We start from the raw sequence: 7,798 nt of genomic DNA on the forward strand, positions 1-7,798 counted from the left end.
TATATCATTTGAGCTAGGAAAGGGTAAAATCGTATTTACTTGCACATGTGGGTTATGAACTTTAAGTATTGTCGGTAGAATAATAGGTTCTATAGCATCACACTTATTTCCAAGCTTATGAAATTTTACAGACCTTATGTTTTTATAATTGTTTCTTATAAAAGCTCAATGGATTTTGATTTGGCGCATAAATTAAATCTTAAATTTGTATGGAATGTTAGATGGTTTTACAATAGCTTGTGGAGTATATATTTCCTATACTACTAGGCAAGGTAGTGTGTTTTATATAATTTTAATATATGCAAGAGACATGCTTTAATCACGCTTTCATCTCCAGTATTATTTTACAGAGAAATATATTTTTAATACGTTTAAAAGCACTTTGCCATCAGGTGAGGTAAAAGCCATTTAGTCAGTAATGAAAAGCAGTTTAATTTTATCTTTGTAATCTATATGGATGATCAATTAAAATAATTTACAACGGTGACAAATACTATGCACTTAAATCAGGTTATTCTTTTGTAGGGATTGGCTTACTTAGATAGCATAACATTCAAATAGTTGACATTTTCGGTGTTAGACAACTTAGCCAGCCAAGTTTGTAGTAATGCATGAAAAAGAAGGTTAAACCTGATATTATAATCTCTTTTTTTTATTTTGTACAGGTGATAGTTTGGCGAGTGCGCGAGAACCACCCGCGTAATTAAACTCCAGTAAACTTAAAACCCAATTTAAACTTCAAAGCTCTTTACGGTTATTGTCAATGTAGTCAAGTTCAATCATCTTAATGTTAGCTGAAAATAAAAAAATGAAATAAAAAAATTGCCACATGTGGCAAACTTTTGCGGTCAACTGCTTGACCTTAATATTAGTACTATTGCACTTTAGCCGCTTTATTCGAATAAGAATATTTATTATATTCTAATTATATTTTTCCGAAAACCATGCGGCTAAAGTGAACGATTCTCATAATACTATTAATTAATCTAGTCAATAATCACGTAAAGCTTTTAGTGTACTTTGAGATAATTTACATATACTTGTGTTGGAAGAGTTACTATTTGTTTTGTTAAGTTGTAACTTAAGGCTATGAATTAAGTAAAGTAATTTAATTCTTAAACAATATATTAGTTATCAGCCCATAAAAACATTGGCTTAATGTACTACTTTCCAAATCAAGAAATCGGTGAAAAGGGTAATTTTGAACTTCATATTGGAAGTAAATTAAATAACTTATTCGACCTGTTATGTGCTTAAAATTAGATAAGAACTTTTCGGAAAAATTAAACATGTAAATATAATTAGTGATTTTTGATCAAGGAGTGGTATACCCTTGATTTAGCTATTCAGCAGCGCAAGAAACATCAAAGAGTATTTTTGAGGCATATTGTCCTTGCGAGACATTTCCTTCTCAATGACAGGTCTCGTCCAGGTGTTTTGGATTGTCTCTTTTACATTCTTAGAGATATATTTTCTCTGTCAAACTGCAACGAATATGGAACAGGCAGGTCTTAGAGCGAAATAGGTTTAGTTAGAGGGAATTTTAAAACACTTAATGAGAGTTTCCTAACCAACGGAAACACTCGCTGATCTTGCTCCATGTACTTTACGGCGCAAAGGGATAGGCTACGATTATAAATAATAATATTATTTATTTTATTTACAAAAGTTTAAATGAACTATTACTGTGATCTTTAATTTATTTTTACCAAATTGACAATAAAATCTTATTTATATGAGGCAAACTGTGACTATGGATATAATACATAGACATAGTTTACCTAAACTAATTATTGTATAAAATATTTGGTAAATTCAATTATTCGAATATATAATTGAGTTGTTACATTTCATTTTTCTCAAATATCTACAATTATTATGGAACTGTTAATAATATTTATTCAAATATGTATATTTTATGACAAAATAGATCATTTATTATTGCTTCAGAAGCATTAATATGTTATAAAAATAGATGGGGAATATTTTGGTATTTTATCAAAACTTGCTGTGATGTTGTATGATAAGGAACTGGAGGCCTTCCGATAGATTAATGACTAAGGCCGGGAATAACTCTTGTACAGGATATATTGTATGTTTGAGATATTTAAGATAAACTCATTTCAATCCTCAAAGAGTATTGAATTTGCTTTATATTGTTATTCATATACAGAGATATTCTTATGTATTTTATCAAATATTTTTCATATATTTTATGTTGCCTAATAAATAACTAGGGTTAATTTGTATCATTTTAAAGCTTATTGTAAGTGATATCGTCTAGTCGTTCTTTTTTATCAAGTTAAAAGTCCTGAATTATCTTAAATTTTATTTCTTTAATGATTACATAATTTAATGACTAAAATGTTTAAAAAGCGAAGGAATCTAGTCAACTGTAAATTGAAACAATGTAATATGTAATGATTGAGATATATATTATATAAGTGATTGTTGGGAAAGGAAGCGCTTTATATATCGTACTGTAATTGACTAAAAATGGGCGTGGCTTATGAGGAGTGGTTAGTATATAAAGAAATTATTAAGCGAATGGTCCAAATTATAAAAAAGTTCTAAATTTTTCAATATTGAAAATAAACATGTTTTGGGTGAACTATTTAAATACGTTATCCTCATTTTAATATTGAATATTATTTCAACCATTTGAACCTTAATTTTAAATAATATGTTCTGTTTTAGGTAAGGTTTATAAATGTTTGTAGTACGAGTAGTACAATTAATAGCAAATAAGGCATATTTTGTAAGTATTGCCTGATTCACCGTTGCCAAAGCATTATTTAAAAATGTATGTGCACACATGCTTGTATAGCTCTGTACCCGGGGTTCTTTTATGATGACCATACATCAATTCAGGCAATACATACAGACATTTTTTCTCATATATCTGAATGTGTTAATTATAAGTCAATTATATTTCTTGGTGTTCAATTAAAGCATGTTAAAGATCAATTCAATAAATGACACAAGTGTTTTATTGAAGCAATTCCTCAATCCCTTTCCAGCATCAGTTGTGGCTCACATTAACTCGTAGGTATTCTGAAAAGATCAGCTCATTCACACGCCAGGTCTTCATTTTGGTAATAGACATACACACATACATATAGTCGCGTCTTTATCCCTCGCGGGATAATCAGCGCCAAAGATCTTAAAAAGACTGATGGGCTAATTTCGGCTGTTTGGCTTAATGATGGAATTGAGATTCATATAGTAACAGGCCTAAGAAAAATCCCAAGTTTTACAGCATATCCCTTATTAAAGAAATGGAGTGGTCCTATTCTTTATTATTTGTGCCGAGAACCACACGTCTTTACGTAATAGGTATAACAATGGAAAATATCCGTTTGACCTGACCAGAGAACCAACAAATAGTATCCTAGTAATCATACTAGTGTGACAAATTAGTATAGGTACCTACAAACAAACGGTGCAGAGCTTTCATTGCATAGTTTGTTTGTGGCGCAGGCGATCTATGCAAGCTTGTGATATATAAGGTTCCGGGCTCTAATCCAGGCAAGGTCAGGCCGGCTTTCTATAAAAGTATTCAGTGGAGAATGTTTATACCTAGTATCGTTGAGTTAGTATTCCATAACACGAATCTCGAACTTTAGTTCATTCTCCATTAAACTTATTATTCATAGATTATCTATGTAATTTGTGTTCTATGTAGGTAAATATACGGCACAAATTATATATCCCGCGATATCAGTGCAGTTCAACACAATTTTAAATAATATTGTTTCATACTATCAAGTCAAGACCATTGGGTAATGTAAGGTAATATTATATTTCCGTACATTAGCTGTTTTGGTTTATTATTGATCTTTCTAGCGAGAGGCCGGATGCTTATGATCTCGGTCATGGATTGGAAAGTCAGATTTTTACACATAATTATTTGGTGATAGGCCCTAGTTCAATGGACATTTTCTTTAATCTTGAACAAAGTACCAAGTATACAAAGGTTACGCATACACACACAAAATCAAGGCTCTTCGCTCGGAGGGGTAGGCAGAACCTACATCTTTTGACTTGCCACGATACCTGCATACTTCTTTCGCTTCATCCAAACAACAAAATAGGCGTAATTTTTTTATAGTACGCCGATGATAATTACCTTACAAAAAGACAGTACCTAACGTGGTCATTATAGGTAACATTGCCATCCTCCTAGCGTCTGTGTATTTTGGGCATTTGCATTGAAAATCTTATATAGTGAACTCACAGTAACGTAATCAGGTAAAATTTTCCTGATAGAAAAAAAAAATTAATGTTGCCCCTTTTTAACATGGATTTTGATTACCATAACTGAATTATTGATCTTATTTATTACCAGAATTTACATCAATTATTACTATGCTTTTTTTTCTAATGAAAATGGGTGAACTGGTTGTTGTTGTGTTGTTTACCTAAATAATATATCTTAACATGTTATATTAATGCTTTTGTCGCCTCTAAAGACAACCACGAGGAAGAGGTGCTTTGTCGTTATAACTACCAGGAACCCGTTCAAATTTAGGCAACAAGGTTTTCAGAAAGTCCTTTACCAATTTTCTGTTTATTTATAATCTGACTGAAATACTATTTCTTAGTGCATCTCTAGACCACATAAAAAACCTACATGCCAAATATAGACTCAGCAGTTTGATCTGTAAACTGAAATCAGATAGTCAGCCAGTCAATTTTTAAAATTAAGCCTCTTTTTGTCTTCGTCTTCCTCTCCCGGGCGTTAGTCCCGTTTACATCCACGCCATTCTGGATATGAACAACGATGCACCTTTGAGTATGACCCTTTTTTGGGTAAAGCAGATTATTTATTTAATTAGTCCTCTCTTTTATTTTTATAATTAAATTGTGTTTCTGGAATGTTATAAATATATATTACCACAACCCTGCATTGTTTATTACATTATCGACAGAACCTATACGCTAGGTAAGAAAAGATTTAATAAAACAATTAAATTATTTGGAATGTTTTTACTCCATTAACAACATTAAGATTTGAAACACTACTACAGAAATTGATATTGCGATTTCTGCGAACACTACATTTAATTTAATTTGATTGAACAATGAGATGAAGATGACAATATAATGTAAAGTCTCTACATAGATAACGCTGAATGCTCTACTCATACCTACTGTCTGTACTGTACCTTTTCGAATAAATTGCAAATTTTCTTCAGTTTTTAAGATCGTACAAACAAACGATATTTAAATTGTCGTACGATTATCGTGCTATAATCGAGCAGCGATACGATTTAGTCACACTACAAAATCAACACACGTTAGAGATTTCAGCATTACCTTAAATATTAGCATGTAAGTTGTAATAGATCATAAATACATCAATCTTAAATCTAGCCGGTCGAAATTCTCATCTTAATTCTCCTGGTATTTGCCTAGTTGCTACATATTTTGTGTAGTAGGAGTAGGTCAGGAGTCGCTCAGTGTAATTATATACATTACAGCAGTATAGTAATTATACTGAGCGACTCCTGTCTGACCTCAGTGACCCGATGACAGGGGAACCAATACCCGGGATCAATCAAACAAATATCATGCATGGCGCTCCACTTTTCTAATGATTTGATTATTAAATGATTATTCCTAAAACTTTTTATTATATTGCATAATAACTTTTATTTATAAATAATTCTTAAAATAAAACTTTTTCTAATTAATATTAACAAAAATTCTGACTAGAAATAAATCACAACAATTTTTTTTTAATTATAAAAGATATCATAGAATATAGTGCACTGCTACATTCTTGTTTTAATACTTTATAGATACATTATAAGACAAAAATTTCGAAAATATTTCTTTCATTTTTTAAAGTCTATCAAAATATATTATTGTGTATTCTTAAAATTTCTTGGGTGTTACTGTAGGGAAAAAACTTTATATATCTAAATAATTTTATGTATTAAATAATTGAAATAATTATGCTCGAACTAAATGTTATGAAAATACGAAACTTACTTTTAAGAAAAAGTATAAAATTATCTAACTTTTGTAGCTTTGTATATTTTTTATATTTTATGAAATATATTAATAACATTGTCTGGAGATAACATAAAACCCCTTTTTTTAAATAATACACAATACAGTTAAGTTTGATACTAAAAGGTAAGTTTCAAATACTTATCTACTCTTACGTACGCAAAAATATAAATAATAAAATTATGCAATAGGTTTTTTTTTAATTCACTTACATTTAATAAATTAATTACATTCTAATAAATTGTCAAATATGATCATGCTGAATTGTTTGGAATAAAGATAATTTTATTATAAAGACAGTTGAAATTTTATATCCTCAATAACAGAGAAAATACTTTGGCATTATGAAAAACGTGACATGAATTAATTAAAAAATTGTTATTTGTAAAAATCTTCAATTATAAAAATAAACATTGATAATAAAAACATATTACTTTAAACCTGTAATTAAATGTAAATAAAGAATAATTTTGAGCAAGTAACTGTGGAACGTAGTGTAATATTATTAAGATATTTAGTATAAACAAACATTCAATAAAATATAAATAAACATTCATTATGGAAACAATTACGGCTATAATCAAACTTTAATAATTACAGAATAAAATCAGGTAACTTTGAAACGTAGCATAAAATTAAAAAGAAAATTTCTTATAAAAATATTCAATAAAATAGAAATAACAATTAATTATGGAAATATATGAATTTAAAGATAAAATTCAACATAATAAAAATTAAAAAAGAAAATAAATTCTTCGATCTGGTGTAGGTAACATTGTGACCTCGGGTGATTTAAGATGATGAGTTTTGTTTGTCGTCGTCGGACTCTGTACCCCCGACATCACCGCTCTCAACCAGCTCCAGATCTTGCTCGGGAGAGATGTCCGGGAATTCAGTGAAACGCACCACTTTCCAAGCGCGTCGTTTAGCCAGACGTCGCTTGCGCATTATACCACGTCGAGACGGTTTAGGTGCCGACATATATCTAAAGAAGAGTCAGAGTATTTTACATATATATATATTTTACATATAAACATACATACATATAAACACCCCTTTTTCCCGGAAAGGTAGGCAGAGACTACATCTTTCCACTTGCCACGAACTTATTTTACATATATACATATATATATACAGGGTGACATTTCAAACAACTGCATCCTTTTAAACATAGACTATACCCATGCTTCTGAGCCGTTTGAGCCTATTTTTATTTAAATAAAACATCATCATTTTCACATTTAAAAAACCCTCAAAAACTACGTCACACGCTTTATTAAAGACCAATACTACAAAAAGAAATTAAAACTAAACATGTAAATAAAGGTCTGAAAAATAAATTATTTTTCTAGTATCAAGATCAAGTAAAGTACAGAGTTGTCGAGATCGCTCAGCTGAATGAATTGTGTCGTTGACCTCTGAAACTTAGGTACGCGTCGCTTTTCCGCCGGCCGGGGCGATATGACGTATTTAGAATCGTGGATTTTGATACTTTTATTTTTTTCGTACTTTCTGAAATATGAACCGATATTTTTCTTTTAACGTTTTTAAATATCCTTTAGATGAGTACACTTAACAGTTAAATTTATGCAGTTGAATTAAAAGTCACCCTGTATTTATAGACAGTGACCCACATAGACCTCCGCAAGCAAGAGGAACCTAACGAAACACGTTATATTTGATTGTATTTATTCATATACTCATAATTACGTTGTTTTCCCCTACAAAGTGGATGGAACTAACAGTCTCCAAAAGACCGAAAGGCAATGTTTCAAATAGT

General features: G+C 30.3%; 1 protein-coding gene across 2 annotated transcripts in view; it reads left to right on the forward strand.

Moving 5' to 3' along the window:
* LOC106134056 (PDF receptor) overlaps positions 1–2,952 on the forward strand; it is a 40,334-nt gene extending 37,382 nt beyond the window's left edge. For both annotated transcript variants that reach the window (XM_060953655.1, XM_013334010.2), the window contains exon 18: positions 666–2,952. The gene's annotated coding sequence lies outside the window, so the exon portion shown is untranslated. The remainder of the gene's footprint in view (positions 1–665) is intronic.
* The last annotated feature ends 4,846 nt before the right edge of the window (positions 2,953–7,798 follow it).

This window comes from Amyelois transitella, chromosome Z (genome assembly GCF_032362555.1).
Source record: "Amyelois transitella isolate CPQ chromosome Z, ilAmyTran1.1, whole genome shotgun sequence".
Lineage (NCBI taxonomy): Eukaryota > Metazoa > Arthropoda > Insecta > Lepidoptera > Pyralidae > Amyelois > Amyelois transitella.